Source organism: Zea mays, chromosome 9 (genome assembly GCF_902167145.1).
Source record: "Zea mays cultivar B73 chromosome 9, Zm-B73-REFERENCE-NAM-5.0, whole genome shotgun sequence".
In the NCBI taxonomy this organism is placed as follows: Eukaryota; Viridiplantae; Streptophyta; class Magnoliopsida; order Poales; family Poaceae; genus Zea; species Zea mays.
The window spans coordinates 8,975,775-8,991,845 of NC_050104.1; positions in this window are offsets into that span (position 1 = coordinate 8,975,775).

Here is a 16,071-nt window from a genome sequence, read left to right on the forward strand (position 1 = left end):
GATACAGACTGTTCAGAACAATATATTATGTACTGCTATTGTTCTAGGAAAATATTATTTGACATATTTGGACAAAAATGAGGAAAGGACTTCATCACAAAGTGGATATGCATGGGTCATGGAAACTTTGGGTACTCCTGGAGGAAGCCACATGATGTTTCAGATGGATGCATTTCTTTTTTATAGATTGCATGATTTACTAGTGAGTACTTATGGTCTCTGTCGGGGACCATAATTAGGGGTACCCCCAAGACTCCTAATCTCAGCTGGTAACCCCCATCAGCACAAAGCTGCAAAGGCCTGATGGGTGCGATTAAGTCAAGGCTTAGTCCACTTAAGGGACACGATCTCGCCTCGCCCGAGCCCAGCCTCGGGCAAGGGCAGCCGATCCCGGAGGATTTACGTCTCGCCCGAGGACCCCCTCCAGCAACGGAAACACCTTCGGCTCGCTCGAGGCCCAGTCTTCGCCAAGAAGCAACCTGGGCCAAGTCACCACGCCGACCGACCGTATCGCAGGAGCATTTAATGCAAGGATGGCCTGACACCTTATCCTGACGCGCGCCCTTCAGTCGACAGAGCCGAAGTGACCGCAGTCACTTCGCCGCTCCACTGACCGGCCTGACAAGAGGACAGCGCCGCCTGCGCCGCTCCGACTGCTGTGCCACTCGACAGAGTGAGGCTGACAGCAGCCAAGACCGGCCTCGGGCGCCATAGGAAACTCCGCATCGCCCGACCCCAGGGCTCGGACTCGGGCTCAGCCCCGGAAGACGACGAACTCCGCATCGCCCGACCCCAGGGCTCGGACTCGGGCTCAACCTCGGAAGACGACAAACTCCGCATCGCCAGACCCCAGGGCTCGGACTCGGGCTCAGCCCCGGAAGACGACGAACTCCGCCTCGCCCGATCCCAGGGCTCGGACTCGGGCTCGGCCCCGGAAGACGACGAACTCCGCCTCGCCCGACCCCAGGGCTCGGACTCGGGCTCGGCCCTGGAAGACGACGAACTCCGCCTCGCCCTACCCTAGGGCTCGGACTCAGCCCTAGCCTCAGCCGACGGTATCCGCCTCGCCCGACCCAGGGGCTCGGACTCGACCTCGGCCTCGGAAGACAGACTCGACCTCGACCTCGGAGGAGCCTCCGCCTCACCCAACCCAGGGCTCGGACCGACCACGTCACAGGAGGCGCCATCATTACCCTACCCCAAGCTAACTCAGGCTACGGGGAACAAGACCGGCGTCCCATCTGGCTCGCCCCGGTAAACAAGTAATGATGGCGCCCCGCATGCTCCATGACGACGGCGGCTCTCAGCCCCCTTACGGAAGCAAGGAGACGTCAGCAAGGACTCGACAGCCCCGACAGCTGTCCTTCCGCCAGGCTCCAGCGCTCCTCCGACGGCCACGACATCACACGAACAAGGTGCCAAAACCTCTCCGGCTGCCATGACGGCATGTACTCAGGGCACTAGCTCCTCTCTGCTAGACACGTTAGCACACTGCTACATCTCCCAATTGTACACCTGGACCCTCTCCTTACGCCTATAAAAGGAAGGTCCAGGGCCCTCTTACAGAGGGTTGGCCACGCGGGGAAGGATGGGACGACGCGCGCATAGGCCTCTCGCTCCCTCCCGCGCGGACGCTTGTAACCCCCTACTGCAAGCGCACCCGACCTGGGCGCAGGACAAACACGAAGGCCGTGGGTTTCCCCTTTTACGCATGTCTCCCTCCGGCTTTCTCCCCCTTTGCGCTCCGTCTCGCGCCGAGCCATCTGGGCTGGGGCATGCGGCGACAATTTACTCGTCGGTCCAGGGACCCCCCGGGGTCGAAACGCCGATAGTTGGCGCGCCAGGTAGGGCCTGCTGCGTGTTGACGAACAGCTTCCCGCCAAGCTCCAGATGGGTAGTCTCCAGCAACCTTTCCAGCCCGGGACGGTGCTCCGTTTCGGGAGTCTTGAGTTCATGTCCCTCGACGGCAGCTACGACATGATACTCCTTCCCCCGCCGCGCGACAGCGACAATGGCGGCCGACAACCCGCCCGCCAGCGGCGGAATCGACGACGTCTTCCCCACGTGGCGGAAGAACGACTTTTGGGTTTGTCCCGTCGCCTTCCCCGCGGACGGAGGAGGAGGCGGGGCAACCAAGGCCGAGCAGGAGGCGGCACCTCGTCGGTTGTCGAGCGAGTCGACGGCGCCGGCGCCCCAACGGGGGACACATCGGGCATCGACCTCGCGTCTGAGACGAAGACGGGCGTCGTTTCCCCGCAACACGCCAACCCCAAGCGGACGAACGACGCCAGCACGCTCGCAAGGGACTTGCTGGGCGTCACCCTCATACCTGAGACGACGGTGCAGTCCGCCCCTGACGTGACTTCGTCACCGCCCGTCGACCAAGAGGTACCGACCGATTCCCATCTCGAGCCTTCTGGATTCAGCCTCGACCCACCAAGCGACTTTGCTTTGGTGGACGCTTTCATAGAGGCGAGTCCAAACCCTCCGGGGTACGGTATGCGGTCACCCTGGGACCGGCTGACAGCCGTCTCAACCTACGGGCCCTTGGGTTCCGAGGAAGAGGATGAGCCCGACTTTTGTTGGGATTTCTCCGGACTTGGCAACCCCAGTGCCATGCGGGACTTCATGACCGCATGCGACTACTGCCTTTCCGATTGTTCCGACGGTAGCCGCAGCTTCGGCGACGAGGACTGCGGCCCAAGTCGTGAATGTTTCCACGTCGATCTAGGGGGTCCCGGCGAAGGCAACCATCTTGGTATACCGGAGAATGGTGATCCCCCCTAGGCCTGCGTCTCGCGTTGACATCCTACGGGAGCTAGCTGTGGTCCCAGTCCCTGCGGGGGGTCAGGACTCACAGGTCGAGCAAATCCGCGAGATGCAGGCCAGGCTCGACGAGGGAGCAGGAACACTTGAGCCATACCACCGAGACATCGGGCAGGAATGGGTAGGCCAACCTCCGGCCGGAGAAGCGCGTCATCTACCCCAGGGCATCCAGCACCGCATCGTTGACGATTTCAGGGCAAGGCCGCCACCGGCTTCCAGTGGGGTCGACCAGAACCTGGCTGCAGCGGCAATACTTCTCCGCGCGATGCCGGAGCCATCAACCACCGAGGGGCGGCGTATCCAGGGAGAGCTCAAGAATCTCCTGGAGGATGCCGCGGTCCGACGGGCCAAAAGCTCTACCTCCCGAAGGCAGGGCTACCCCTCGGAGCATCGCGCCGCGACTTCCCGATTCATGCGGGAAGCCTCGGTTCACACCGGGCGCACGCGCAACACAGCGCCTGCGGCCCCGGGTCGCCTCGGCAATGAGCACCATCACCGCAACCGTCGAGCCCACCTCAACAAGAAGGTGCGCCGAGGCTACCACCCCAGGCGTGGGGGACGCTACGACAGCGGGGAGGATCGGAGCCCCTCGCCCGAACCACCCGGTCCGCAGGCTTTCAGCCGGGCCATACAACGGGCGCCGTTCCCGACCCGGTTCCGAACCCCGACTACTATCACAAAGTACTCGGGGGAGACGAGGCCGGAACTGTGGCTCGCGGACTACCGGCTGGCCTGCCACCTGGGTGGAACGGACGATGACAACCTCATCATCCGCAACCTCCCCCTGTTCCTCTCCGACACCGCTCGGGCCTGGCTAGAGCATCTGCCTCCGGGGCAGATCTCCAACTGGGACGACCTGGTCCAAGCCTTCGCCGGCAACTTCCAGGGAACGTACGTGCGCCCTGGGAACTCCTGGGATCTCCGAAGCTGCCGCCAGCAGCCGGGAGAGTCTCTCCGGGACTACATCCGGCGATTCTCGAAGCAGCGCACCGAGCTGCCCAACGTCACCGACTCGGATGTCATCGGCGCGTTCCTCGCCGGCACCACCTGCCGCGACCTGGTGAGCAAACTGGGTCGCAAGACCCCCACCAGGGCAAGCGAGCTGATGGACATCGCCACCAAGTTCGCCTCTGGCCAGGAGGCGGTTGAGGCCATCTTCCGGAAGGACAAGCAGCCCCAGGGCCACCCACCGGAAGATGTCCCCGAGGTGTCAACTCAGCGTGGCACCAAGAAGAAAGGCAAGAAGAAGTCGCAAGCGAAACGCGACGCCGCCGACGCGGACCTTGTCGCCGCCGCCGAGTACAAGAACCCTCGGAAACCTCTCGGAGGTGCCAATCTCTTCGACAAGATGCTTAAGGAGTCGTGCCCCTATCATCAGGGGCCCGTCAAGCACACCCTTGAGGAGTGCGCCATGCTTCGGCGCCACTTTCACAAGGCCGGGCCACCTGCGGAAGGTGGCAGGGCCCGCGTCGACGGTAAGAAGGAGGATCACAAGGCAGGAGAGTTCCCCGAGGTCCATGACTGCTTCATGATCTACGGTGGGCAAGTGGCGAACGCCTCGGCTCGGCACCGCAAGCAAGAGCATCGGGAGGTCTGCTCGGTAAAGGTGGCGGCGCCAGTCTACCTAGACTGGTCCGACAAGCCCATCACCTTCGACTAGGGCGACCATCCCGACCGCGTGCCGAGCCCGGGGAAATACCCGCTCGTTGTCGACCCCGTCATCGGCAACGTCAGGCTCACCAAGGTCCTCATGGACGGAGGCAGCAGCCTCAACATCATCTACGCCGAGACCTCGGGCTCCTGCGGATCGATCTGTCCTCGGTCCGGGCAGGCGCTGCGCCTTTTCACGGGATCATCCCCGGGAAACGCGTCCAGCCCCTCGGACAACTCGATCTACCCGTTTACTTCGGGACTCCCTCCAACTTCCGAAGGGAAACCCTCACGTTCGAGGTGGTCGGGTTCCTAGGAACCTACCACGCAGTGTTGGGGAGGCCATGCTACGCCAAATTCATGGCCGTCCCCAACTACACCTACCTCAAGCTCAAGATGTCGGGCCCCAACGGGGTCATCACCGTCGGCCCCACGTACCGACACACGTACGAATGCGACGTGGAGTGCGTGGAGTACGCCGAGGCCCTCGCCGAATCTGAGGCCCTCATCGCCGACCTGGAGAGCCTCTCCAAGGAGGCGCCAGACGTGAAGCGCCATGCCGGCAACTTCGAGCCAGCGGAGACGGTTAAGTCTGTCCCTCTCGACCCCAACAACGATGCCTCCAAGCAGATCCGGATCGGCTCCGAGCTCGATCCTAAATAGGAAGCAGTGCTCGTCGACTTTCTCCACGCAAACGCCGACGTTTTCGCGTGGAGTCCCTCGGACATGCCCGGCATACCGAGGGATGTCGCCGAGCACTCGCTGGATATCCGAGCTGGAGCCCGACCCGTGAAGCAGCCTCTGCGCCGATTCGACAAAGAAAAGCGCAGAGCCATAGGCGAGGAGATCCACAAGCTAATGGCGGCAGGGTTCATCAAAGAGGTATTCCATCCCGAATGGCTTGCCAACCCTGTGCTTGTGAGAAAGAAAGGAGGGAAATGGCGGATGTGTGTAGACTACACTGGTCTAAACAAAGCATGTCCAAAAGTTCCCTACCCTCTGCCTCGCATCGATCAAATCATGGATTCCACTGCTGGGTGCGAAACCCTGTCTTTCCTCAATGCCTACTCAGGGTATCACCAAATCAGGATGAAAGAGTCCGACCAGCTCGCGACTTCTTTCATAACACCTTTCGGCATGTACTGCTATGTTACCATGCCGTTTGGTTTGAGGAATGCGGGTGCGACATACCAAAGGTGCATGAACCACGTGTTCGGCGAACACATTGGTCGAACGGTTGAGGCTTACGTCGATGACATCGTAGTCAAGACAAGGAAAGCCTCCGACCTCCTTTCCGACCTTGAAGTGACATTCCGATGTCTCAAGGCGAAAGGCGTAAAATTCAATCCTGAGAAGTGTGTCTTCGGGGTCCCCCGAGGCATGCTCTTGGGGTTCATCGTCTCCGAGCGAGGCATCGAGGGCAACCCAGAGAAAATCGCGGTCATCACCAACATGGGGCCCATCAAGGACTTGAAAGGCGTACAGAGGGTCACGAGATGCCTTGCGGCTCTGAGCCGTTTCATCTCGCGCCTCGGCAAAAGAGGCCTACCTCTGTACCGCCTCTTAAGAAAGGTCGAGTGCTTCACTTGGACCCCTGAGGCCGAGGAAGCCCTCGGGAACTTGAAGGCGCTCCTCACGAACGCGCCCATCTTGGTGCCCCCCGCTGCCGGAGAAGCCCTCTTGATCTACATCGCCGCTACCACTCAGGTGGTCAGCGCCGCGATCGTGGTTGAGAGACGAGAAGAGGGGCATGCATTGCCCGTCCAGAGGCCAGTCTACTTCATCAGTGAGGTACTGTCCGAGACCAAGATCTGCTACCCACAAATTCAGAAGTTGCTGTACGCGGTGATCCTGACGTGGCGGAAGTTGCGACACTACTTCGAGTCTCATTCGGTAACTGTGGTGTCATCCTTCCCCCTGGGGGAGATCATCCAGTGCCGAGAGGCCTCGGGTAGAATTGCAAAGTGGGCGGTGGAAATCATGGGCGAGACGATCTCGTTCGCCCCTCGGAAGGCCACCAAGTCCCAAGTCTTGGCGGACTTTGTGGCTGAATGGGTCGACACCCAGCTCCCAACAGCTCCGATCCAACCGGAACTCTGGACCATGTTTTTTGATGGGTCACTGATGAAGACAGGAGCAGGCGCGGGCCTGCTCTTCATCTCGCCCCTCGGGAAGCACCTACGCTACGTGCTACGCCTCCACTTCCCGACGTCCAACAATGTGGCCGAGTACGAGGCTCTGGTCAACGGGTTGTGCATCGCCATCGAGCTAGGGGTCCGACGCCTCGACGCTCGCGGTGACTCGCAGCTCGTCATTGACCAAGTCATGAAGAACTCCCACTGCCGCGACCCGAAGATGGAAGCCTACTGCGATGAGGTTCGGCGCCTGGAGGACAAGTTCTACGGGCTCGAGCTCAACCACATCGCCCGACGGTACAATGAGACTGCGGACGAGCTGGCTAAGATAGCCTCGGGGCGAACAACGGTTCCCCCGGACGTCTTCTCCCGAGACCTGCATCAACCCTCCGTCAAGACCGACGACACGCCCGAGCCCGAGAAGGCCTCGGCCCAGCCCGAGGCACCCTCGGCCCAGCCCGAGGCACCCTCGGCCCTCGAAGGTGAGGCACTGCGCATCAAGGAGGAGCGGGGCGGGGTCACGCCTAATCGAAACTGGCAGACCCCGTACCTGCAATATCTCCACCAAGGAGAGCTACCCCTCGACCAAGCCGAAGCTCGGCGGTTGGCGCGCCGTGCCAAGTCGTTCGTCTTGCTGGGGGACGGGAAGGAGCTCTACCACCGCAGCCCCTCAGGCATCCTCCAGCGATGCATATCCATCGCCGAAGGCCAGGAGCTCTTACAAGAAATACACTCGGGGGCTTGCGGGCATCACGCGGCGCCCCGAGCCCTTGTTGGAAATGCCTTCCGACAAGGTTTCTACTGGCCGACTGCGGTGGCCGACGCCACTAGGATTGTCCGCACCTGCCAGGGGTGTCAATTCTACGCAAGGCAGACCCACCTGCCCACTCAGGCTCTGCAGACCATACCCATCACCTGGTCGTTTGCTGTGTGGGGTCTGGACCTCGTCGGCCCCTTGTAGAAGGCACCCGAGGGCTACACGCACCTGCTGGTCGCCATCGACAAATTCTCCAAGTGGATCGAGGTCCGACCCCTAAACAGCATCAGGTCCGAACAGGCGGTGGCGTTCTTCACCAACATCATCCATCGCTTTGGGGTCTCGAACTCCATCATCACCGACAACGGCACCCAGTTCACCGGCAGAAAGTTCCTGGACTTCTGCGAGGATCACCACATCCGGGTGGACTGGGCCGCCGTGGCTCACCCCATGACGAATGGGCAAGTAGAGCGTGCCAACGGCATGATCCTGCAAGGACTCAAGCCGCGGATCTACAACGACCTCAACAAGTTCGGCAAGCGATGGATGAAGGAGCTCCCCTCAGTGGTCTGGAGTCTGAGGACAACGCTGAGCCGAGCCTCGGGCTTCACACCGTTCTTTCTAGTCTATGGGGCCGAGGCCATCTTGCCCACAGACTTAGAATACGGTTCCTCGAGGACGAGGGCCTACGACAACCAAAGCAATCGAGCTAACCGAGAAGACTCGCTGGACCAGCTGGAAGAGGCTCGGGACATGGCCTTACTACACTCGGCGCGGTATCAGCAGTCCCTGCGATGCTACCACGCCCGAGGGGTTCGGTCCTGAGACCTCCAGGTGGGCGACATGGTGCTTTGGCTGCGACAAGACGCCCGAGGGCGGCACAAGCTCACGCCTCCCTGGGAGGAGCCGTTCGTCATCGCCAAGGTTCTGAAGCCCGGGACATACAAGCTGGCCAACAGTCAAGGCGAGGTCTACAGCAACGCTTGGAACATCCGACAGCTACGTCGCTACTACCCTTAAGATGCTTTCAAGTCGTTCATACACCTCGTTCACACACGAAGTCTAACCATCAAGGAAGGGTCAGCCTTGCCTCGGCAAAGCCCGACCCTCCCTCGGGGGCTAGAAGGGGGGAACCCCCTCTGCGTCAAAATTTTCCTCGAAAAAAGTCTTCCATCAAAAAGGCTTCTGCGTTCCCCGGCTATATCAGTAGCAGGACCCCAAGAAGCGAATGAGGGTGCATGTAAGTGGCAAGGCCGACCGAGCCGAGGGACTCCTACGCCTCTGGGATACGGATACCTCACTCGTCACCTACCAAGAAAAATGACTCTTACTTGGGCAAGCCACCCTGCTACTGACGAACGGGGCCGGATACACAAAACGGAAGGAAAAAGAGCACAACCTTATACTACGATAATAAAGTGTTCGGGCCTCAGCGGCCGCAAAAGACACATATGCATTCAAAGAAAACTGCTCCGGCAGAGTCAGGCGTCGCCCGGAGAAGGAGCCGCGCCCTCGGCTTCGTCCCCACCCTCGGCAAGGTCCGCCCCGGCCTCGGACGACGGCACAAGCGGGAGGATCTCTGCCTCGAAGGTGGTTGCCAGCACCATGCTCGGGCCCGCGGCGGCCGCGTCGAGCCTCTGGACTTCGACCGGGGCGGCTTCATCTTCGTCGGGGAGGCAATACCCCTCGCTGATTCGCTCCAGATCCACGACATAGTGGGAAGCAAGCACGGCGAAGGCTCGCCTGACGCCGTGATGTAGCGCCTCGCGGAGTCTGCCACGTGCATGGTCACCCAAGGCCTGCAGGCGACTTTGAGGGGAGCTTCCCGAGGGGACGTCGTCGAAGCCAAAGACCCGGCAGAAAGCCGAGATGGCATCAGACATGGCCGCGTGGTCGGCCTCCCTCTGCTCGGCCGCCCGAGCAAGCGCCTTGGTGGACTTATCAAGGGCAGACTCGAGCTCTGCGAACAACCAAAGCACAAGACCTCAAACACAAGTTGACGAACCGGGCTGAAACAAAAACTTAAAACAGCCAACGCATACCTCCGGCTCGGGCACGCTGCTCCGAGGATGCGACTTGGGCCACGGCTAGGTCTGCTGCAAGGGCTCCGGTCTGGCTTTCAGCCTCGGCGGCCCGACCCCGAGATTGGTCCCGCTTGCCGGTGACCTGGTCAAGCTCCGACTGCCGCCGCTGCACCTCTGCGCGTGCCGCTGCTGCCTCTGCTCCCAGATCGGCACAGAGCAACCGAAGGTCCGCCACCTCAACGCTCTGTTGGGAGAGGCGCGCGGTAGCCCTGGCAAGCGTGGTCCTCAGGGACCGCAGCGAACCCCAGACATCGACCTCGCGGCGGATGAACGACGACTTGGCGGCGCTCAGATCCGTCAGATTCTGAGAGAAGGAAGCGGGGCGTCACAAAGAATGCCTTGATCACGAGAAAGGTATGCCTGAAATCATTACCTGGAGAATCTTGGGAATGTCCCTGCAAAAGACCTCCAAGGATGACCGGAGCGACCCCACCGTTGCCTCGGCACACTCACGGAGCTCGTCCCAAGACTGCTCCTCCCGCTCATCGTCAAGAACGAAGAGGGGATCCGAGGCCCCACGAGTCCGGAACCGAAGCAACTGGCACCGCCCCTCGGAACTCCGCCGCGCGGGGACAAGGCTGCCGTTCGACGGGACGGGTCGCGGTCCCGCGCCCCCCTCCTCCGAGGCACCAAGTAGCGACGCCTCGGCCATCTCAGCGTCGGCGGCGACGGGTCGCTCCACGGCCAGGACGTCGACGGCCTCGGCAGCAGCCGGCGCCAATGCCGGCAGCATGTCCGGTGGGCCCGAGACCACGGCCGCGCCAGCAACCTCCCCCAGCGCGACGGTCGCCTCGACAGAAGAGCTAGCCTCGGGAGCTCGCTCCACGGCAACTGGTGCTGCCTGAGCCCCCCGCTGTGGGGCGTCTTGCGAGGAGGTCAGCTGGCTGGCGAGGCCCAGCGCGGTACTAGCTGCGGAAGCCGATGCCGTCTTGAGGACCTTCCGGGGAGCCAGATCGGTCGGACCGTGACTCCGCTTGCTAAGGAGAAAAGGAAAATCAGGGGCGGGACATACGAAGGAGGAGCCAGGGCGAAGATATCCTAAGATACATACCCACTCTGGGCCATAATCAACCGTGCCTGTGGGGAGGTCTCTCGAACCTCGACCCCCGAAGGTACCCCCGAGGTCTGCCTCGCTGCCAGCTTTGGTACCATCCTCGCCCTGGGTGCCCTAGGCGCCCGAGAGACGGACTGCCCAGGCGCAGCCACGACAACCTGAGGATCGCCCTCCTGCGCAGCCGGCATGGGCGACGGCTCTCGGGGAACAGGCAGCTCGGCCTGACTCCCCGGGGTCACCTCAACTTCCCCGGCAGAGGGGTCAAGTACCCCCTCGGTCTGCCCCCGCTCTTCGGACCGGGACCCCGACGTCCCGGCCCCGGATACCGACGGCACCAGCCCGCTCGGGGGCTGGCTTGATGACCCCTGGCCCGGCCTCAGATCCGGGCTGAGGCCAAGGCGGGCAGCCATATCGTCGTCTTTGTCATCGTCTTCATCGTCGTCGTCGTCAGACGTCTCCGGCGACGGCTCCCTCGGGAGCCCATCCCTCTCCTACCGACGATGGAGCCTTTCCAAGGCGCCCCGAGCCCGCGTCCGCTCGCGGGCCCGAGCCTTCTTCGCGTCCTTTTTCTCCTTCCTCTTCTCCGCGGCAACCCTCCGCGCAGCTCGGTCCACCGCGTCCTCCGGGACCGGTGGCCGGGAAGGCTTGTGACACCATACCTCCTGGAGACAGACGAAAAGTCTCGGCTGTGAGTGAAAGGGAAATAGGCTTTAAACCTTTTCCTAAATGATTTTGGTGGTTGAATGTCCAACACAAACAATTGGACTAATTAGTTTGCTCTAGATTACATGTTCTACAGGCGCCAAAGATTCAACTCAAAACCAATAAAAAGAACAAGACAAGGTTCAAAAGAAAGGAGCAAAGAGAAACCGAAGTGCTCCCTGGTATGGCGCACCGGACTGTCCGGTGTGCCACCGGACCGTGTCCGGTGCACCACCGGACCGTGTCCGGTGCACCAGGGAGGTTTGCCTTCAAACTCTTCACCTTCGGGTTTCTCAGGCGCAGCCCACTATAATTCACCGGACTGTCCGGTGCACCACCGGACAGTGTCCGGTGCTCCAGAGTGAAGCGGCTCTGAACTGGCCAGCTTCGGGAAAGTGGGAGGTCGCTCCGCTAAAATTCACCGGACTGTCCGGTGTACACCGGACTGTCCGGTGTGCCAGCGGAGCAACGGTCATCTGCGCGCAACGGTCGACTCTACAAAGTGTACAGTTGAATTCAGTGTGTCAGAGCAGAAGTCAGAGGGGCACCGGACTGTCCGGTGCTGCACCGGACTGTCCGGTGCCACATGAGGACAAAGCCTCCAACGGTCGACCAGCTCCAATCTCAACGGATAGGATGACATGGCTGGCGCACCGGACACTGTCCGGTGTGCACCGGACTGTCCGGTGCACCCATCGCCAGCAGCCTTCTCCAACGGCCATATTTTGTTTGGTGGCTATAAATACCACCTCAACCGGCCACTTCAGTTGTGGGAGTCCAAGCAACATTCCAAGTCATCTAGTTGACATACTCAAGCCCTCCCAACCACCTATATTCATTGATACATCCTATACACAAGATCTAGCCCACTACAACCAACACAAGTGCCACAAAAGAGAGAGCGAGCAACTGAGAGCTACTCAATTGAGTTTAGCCCTAGTGCCTTGTGAGATACATTGATAGATAGTGTGTGCTTCATCCTTGTGTTCATTTGTGCGTGGAGTTTTGACTCCCATTCAAACTTCCTCCAAAGTGTTGGAGGCTTGTAAAAGCTAGCAAGAGACACCAAAGAGTGTGGTGGTCCTTGCGGGATCGAGAGTGATCCTTGAGAAGAAGAAGAGCTCACCGATCCTTGTGTGATCGGTGGAGAGAGGGAAAGGGTTGAAAAAGACCCGTCCTTGAGTGGACTCCTCAACGGGGACTAGGCCTTCGAGGGCCGAACCTCGGTAAAACAAATCACCCGTGTTCATTGTGTTTCTTGCTTGTGATTTGTTTGCTTTCCCTTCTCTAAGTTTTCTTGCGCCATTCTCCGCTAACATCTTTTGGTGTTGCTTCAAGTTTAATTCTCATTTGGTGGAGCAACCCTTCGCAAGAAAGAACTTTACTTATTGCTCTTCTCATCTAAGCCTTCTTGCTTTACTATCCATATATCTAGTAGTTGTATTGTTTATCAATTCCTTATTATTTCATAGCAACTTTGGTTACAAGCAAAGGACTTAGTTCTTATACTCCGATAATCATATTTCTTGTTCTAACCACTAATCAAAGGATCTAGTTGGGGATAAAGTTTTAATCTACAGGCTTGGCCTATTCACCCCCCCTCTAGGCGACTTTCAATTGGTATCAGAGGTAGGCACTTCATCTTGAGTCTAACAACTCGAAGTGATGGCTCGTAGACGATCCCAAAAGAACAAGAAGACTCCGGAGAACTCAACTCGGAAGGAGGTAACTCTTGAGATTTTATTTGATGATTGTTCTAACTATGGTTCATGGTCTACTAGTGTGCTAAATGCTTTTAGAACAGTAGATCCACGATTAGAACAAATTATAGACAAGAGTATCTTCACTTCTAGTTATAATAAAGAAATTATTTCCGAGGAGGATCAAAGATGTTTTCGCTTAAACTATCTAGCATTTGACATCTTAAGCAATTCTCTTAGCAAAGAAGATTATCATGCCTTCATATCAAACTATGACGAATCCATTCATGATACGCATGATATTTGGACTAGAATTAGAAGCAAATTTGATGAGTCCAAACATGATAGTTCATTTGATGCTTCTACTTCCTTTAGTTCTTGTGATACTAACCCTTGCAAGGAAGAAGAAGAAAATGAACGATGGAGACCAAACGATGAATCCACCTCTCCAAAAGGTTTGTCTTCCCATTTCGATTCCCACATGTGTTGTGTGGCTAATGAAAATGATAGCGGAAGCACAAATGGGGATGAGGAGGAAGAAAGAAGCTTTGTGCAACTCTACGCTCGCCTAAGCCAAGAAGATAAAGCGGTCATGCTCAAACTTCTAGAAAGAGCGAAAGAGCAAAGCGAAGCTCGTCAAAGGTTAGAAGATATTCTCTCCATGAAAATGCTACACTTTGACGAGTTGACTAAAGAACATGAGGAGCTAAAGTGCTCTCATGTTGATTTGGTCCAAAGGTATGAAACTATTTCAATTGAGCAAGATAACGCTTTACATTGTATAGCTCAATTAGTAAATAGGAATACCTTGCTTAAGGACCAAGTAGAAAAGCTAAAAGTTGAAAATCTAGTTTTTCAAGAAAAATATGATATGCTCCTATGCTCTCATGAAAATCTTATGGATGACCATATCATACTAAACATTGCTCATGAGGTTGTGATAGAAAGTTTAAAATTCCAACAACCTCACTCGTGCACATGTATTCATATTAATACTATATTACCATGTGCTAATGCTTGTTGTTCGTCGACAAGCAAATCTTCTTTTGAGCTAGAATTTGCAGGAACAAATGATGATACATATCAAAAGCTCAGAGAAGAAAATGAGAGGCTAAAGATGAGCTTGACACAACTTAAAGGGAAATGCATCGCTCAACCTTCTCAAGATAACCGTGATCACATGGTGAAAAAGCTTGAGACGGGATCAACCGTGGCATGTATTACATCCCTTGAAGAAAAAGTCAAGGACTTGAGGATTGCCAAGAGGAAGAAACAAAAGAAGAAAATCAATACCTCTTCCAAAAGCCTCAACCATGCCTCCATACAAGGTAAAATCCAAGGTAATGATCAAGCCACACTTCACACTAAGAAAAATAAGAAGTGTAGTGAATGCTTTGAAGAGGGACACTTGATTAGGTCATGTCTCTACATTAAAAATGGCTTGGTTATTAACAAGGATGATAGACTTTGTTTTAAATGTTCAAAGAAGGGACACTTAATCAAATCTTGTCTCGATTTGAAACAAAGAGGCATAGGGTTAGAAAAGAAAGTTTTTACTAACCATGTAGCAAGCAACAAACAAGGAAAGAAGAAATCTTCAAGACTTCAAAAACGCATATGCTACACATGCCGGAAAAAGGGACATCAATGCAAGGATTGTCCCATTGGTAACTCTCCCACTCCTAACTTGTCATCTGATTCATATATAACTAGGCAACCCAAGATTGCAACTTGTGCTAGAAAGGTAACAAGTTTACCAAGCGCTAGCACAAAGGACACTTGGGTTCCTAGATCTTTGTTTACTAACCTTAACGGACCCATCAAGCGATGGGTACCAAAATGTGCTTGACAAGCTTTGTAGGAGAAGGAGATGGTATGAAGCCTTGGGGTGCTTAAGAGAGTCAATTCAATTTTTGTTGACTCAAGCTACCGATATCCAAGATTGACCCAAGGTTATTTTAAATTGTTATACCTTAAACTCATATCATCTCAAGGGAAGTTGTTGATGTTGTAGGAAATAAAAAATTATCCTATGCCGAAAAGTCAAAGCCTACAATATGGAGGAATGCCAAAGGATGGTAACATCTATGCTTTTAAGTGCAAGTGTCTTAACTTATCATTTCTCATGTGTCTTGTGTAGTCACATAGAAAAAGTAAGCACTTAAGATATTTTTAAATTTATGTCACCATTCTTTGAAGAAATTTCTCCCATATGGTAGATTGCATATTCTTCATTTCTATATTATGACAATCTACATGCTTTAAAATTGTTGCTATTTCCCATGGCAAGGTTTACACTAATTATTCTATTATTGCATTGTTCTAGATATAGAGAGATATTTCATATTCTTAAAAGAATAAAGTGTCATGTAAGGAATTCAAATACTTAGGACACTTATAAAAGGAAAATTCTCTCTATAGCTAGAAAAGTGAGACTAATGTTTTTATCTAAGTAATTTAAGTAGTCTCACTTATAGGAATAAATTTCTCTTTGGGGATGCGTAATTTATCATGTCAAGAAAAATCAATCCAATAATTTATGTTGTATGTTTTATTGCTTAAATTGGATATGATTCTTCTTCATTTATCGCTCTCCATGTTATGGATTAGATTTATTCCCATAGTATCAAGAATTTAACCATGCTTGTTTTATGAGTTAAAACTTAGCATACTTATTGGAATAATCTAGTTCATATTATAAAGTTTCCATGCTTTAGTAATCCACTTTTCATTCCTTATCAAAATGATTACAAAAAGGGAAACTAGTGCTTGTGCTGCTTTTAACATTTCTCTTGAGTCTACTTATGAAAATCTACAAGAGAGTAAGTGCAAGGTTAAAGCCACAAGCCTCAAAGGGTACTCTTCACCAAAAAGGAAGAAAGGTAAAAGCAAAGGTATGGGAACTCATCTCTTTAATATAGTTCCCTTCAATGGTTATTCTCTCTAAATTATCATTCTTGAAGAATAGATTCTTTGGAGGACTAAATTTGTCTTGATGTGCATTCAATCACATTCTCATAAATGCACTTATCCATTAGAATCTATTTCATACCTTTGCTATAAATGTTCTCATATTGACTTGCTTTTAAGTAATAATTAATAAAATTCAATATGAAGAAGCAAAATCCTATGTTTGATCAAATAGTTAAATAGTGCATATTCC